The sequence below is a fragment of the Pteropus alecto genome, unplaced genomic scaffold (genome assembly GCF_000325575.1).
Source record: "Pteropus alecto unplaced genomic scaffold, ASM32557v1 scaffold17, whole genome shotgun sequence".
In the NCBI taxonomy this organism is placed as follows: domain Eukaryota; kingdom Metazoa; phylum Chordata; class Mammalia; order Chiroptera; family Pteropodidae; genus Pteropus; species Pteropus alecto.
The window spans coordinates 11,650,707-11,654,116 of NW_006440645.1; positions in this window are offsets into that span (position 1 = coordinate 11,650,707).

Here is a 3,410-nt window from a genome sequence, read left to right on the forward strand (position 1 = left end):
AAATGTTTTAAGAACAAGACACTGATTTTACTAACATTATTAATTTAAATATATTTATGGTAAACAATTAGAAAAATAGAAACAAGTTATGTATTTATGTATATCTTCTACCAGGAGTATATTTATGCCATTAATAATGCAGTGTCTTACCACGTTGAGACTTATTAATTAATTGGTAAAAAGAAAATCAATATAAATGGATGCAAATTGTCATCTTTTTAAGTACCATAAAATGGGAATAGGAAGTCCCAGATAATTAATAGTTTACAAATAATTGCTTATTTCTCCCCATCACCCAGATAGTCTGAACTGTTTTTTTCTTCTTAAAACTACTTCCTTGACAGCCACTGGCAACTCTCTTCCTCCAGACGTGATCATCTGCCATCTCCACTAATCCAAACATACGCAAGATTGATGATTTTGTTCCATAGTTTTCATTCTGCATTTAGCCTCTCTCCTACACTTCCATGATATATTTGGAGATAAGGGCTTATCTTCATATCATTCCTCTTTCCCCAGGTAAATCGATAAGATGTGAAGGACAGAATGGATCAGCAGGGACAAGACCTTCTCTGCGGAAATTAATTTGGTAGTAGTGGAGTGTTTTTGTTACTGTGCCCATGGAACAAATGGTTCCTTTTCCAGAAACCTCAAATTTGAATAACATTATCTCCAAAGGTGTTTATCATAGATCTGAAGTGTCATTTTCTTTATCTAACATCAAAGTGTTTTGCATTTTCTTAATTGGTCTGTCTTTAGCTAGTGTGAGGAAAATAGCTTCTGGCAGTCTGTTGAGATAAGAGCAGTCTAAGTTTTCTTTAACGTCTGGTTACAATGGTTTTCAAAAAATTTTAAGTCTTTACTTTCAATTAAAGTATCTTATTCTAATCTTTTGTCTTGTAGTCTATTAGGCACATAATTATTTAGTTTTTTGCATTCTTCAGGTAACATTAGCCCTGGAAAAGCAATGATTTATAAAAATAATAATCCAATTAAAAACATATATATGATCTACTTCAAATGTATATATATATATATGTATATATACATACATGTATGCATATATATGTGTATATATATATATATATACGCACACATCTACTTCAAATGTAACTAAGTTCAAAAGTATAATTCCAAAATTATTTTAAAAATTAGACAATAAATGTTCTCTTTATAAAATGATATCTAAACATACAGTATATTCATTATGGTCTACTTTTAAAGTACAGACCATTAGAAAATATCACAAGACAGATCAAAGTTATATGTTTATGTCAGTGCACAATCTTTTGTTTTCTTTCTCATGCTCTTTACATCCTATTTTTATCCTTTGCTCTCAAAGTGTTCAACTATCCCAACTGTAAAATACTTATACTCTGAATTTTTCTAGACTACTTCATGTGATATTTTTCCACTGCCATCTGCAACATTCCACCAGCTAATCTCAGTCACACCAATGCTTATTAGGTTTAATAATAGCAAACAAATTAATAAAAATAATCCATATATATTTGTTAATCAACAAGCACTAACACTGTTCGTCATGACAATGCCTTATGCCATAGAAGTTGTTTTTATGGTTGAGAGAGAGATCCTTCAAAATCTATCAACCTAATGTATGTGGTACACGAATAAAAGTTAAAAGGTATATATGAGAATATGTTTGGTTAAAAACTGACAGTTGAGCACAGAAATAAATTATAACTGCGAAATAAAGGCACACTATTCATGGTAACTGAAAGTGATGTGAATTCATAAGTCATTCGATAGCTTTGAATATTTGACAAATTTGTGATTGGGTAACAGAAATATTTCTACACCACAGTATCTTTATAGCGTAAACTTTTCCTACTATACCTATTTTATCCTCTCTATTTCCAACTAGCTGGCTTTACAGATTCATTTAGAAGTTTCGTTAGATCTCATAAAATAAATAAATCTCTGCTGGTATTCCCTCTGTAATCCAGAGCAGGCAATGACAGTATCAAACATGTGAGAAACCCCTTTGTTAGCATATGTAAACCAAGAATATGATGTTTCTGTCCTTGTGACTTTAGCTGGTAATCCCATAGATGGCTGGGCCTGAATCCACATTCTTAAAAACCTTTATTGCATCTTAGTTTGAGCTGCAACCATACATTCTTTTTTCATTATATTTCTTTTTAAGGCACTCTCAGTGCGCTCCAATATAAATTTGCATACATGCCATAAACTCTTCTTTAAGCTGGACTATCTCAGAATGCACCTAACATTTTGGGAATCTCATCCTGCTAATTTATAACAGTGAGTTATATTCTCATAGAGACTATATTCTCATAAAGTCCATGAGTTTTGGAAAAGGAAATATAATACTAAGTCCACTACTAGAAGAAAAGAGTAAGAATATCACCTCAGATAAAATCATAGACTGACTGCCTTTCCTTCTTTCCTTGAACTAAATTTGCCGGCTAGTTCCGTACACTTATGATTTACCTTTCCACTTAAACTTGAAACAATCAAGTTGTTAAAGTAGTGTTAAGCCAGTATAATAATCTTTATATTCTAGTGTAACCTATAACCCATTTACATTTAATATTAAATTGATATTCTGTTTCAAATAATGTCTTAAGATCTTGTTTCCATTTTTCCCAACCTTTGTTTCTTATTCTTTTTTTCTACTCTCATTTTAATAATTTTATCTCATTTTTAAAAATTGTTTCTATCTTGATAATCATACACTTCTTCTGTCCTTTAAATTGTTAACAAGAAATAAAAACATCCACTTCTACTTTATCAAAATCTAATATAACCTGGATTTATTGCTATTTACCCTCCTCTTGATTATATGATACTATTCTAATGAACCGAAATTCAATGTTTACTTTAAACACCAAATACGGTATTTTAACATAGTCAAAATTCTTTTAAATTTACCCACATATTTAGTTTCTACAGCTGTTCATTTCCTTCTATATTTCCAAAATGCCATCTGGGATTTTTTTTTTTTTCCTGTTGTCTGAAGAACATCTTTGAATGTTTTTTTTATTTGTTTTTTGTAAGTGACACATTCAATAACTTGATTGTCTGAATTTTTTTCCCCTTTCATTTTTGAAGAAAATTTTTATTAGGAGAGAGTTGTAAATTGGCATTAATTTCTTTCATTGTTTGCTTAAGGAGTGATATTTCACATTAACTCTTGTTGTTTTGAAGGTAATTTCTATTTTAATCTGGTTGTTTTCGAAATCTAATCTTTAACTTTTTGAATTTAATAGTTTTACTATGGGCACCAAGGTATGAATTTCTATTTTCTTTTTGTTTCGAGATTATAAGAGCTTCCTGAATGTGTTGCTTATTGTCTGTTTCCTACTTTGGATATTTATCAGTCACTACTTATTCAAAAATTGCTTCTTCTCTCATCTACCTTAGGGATT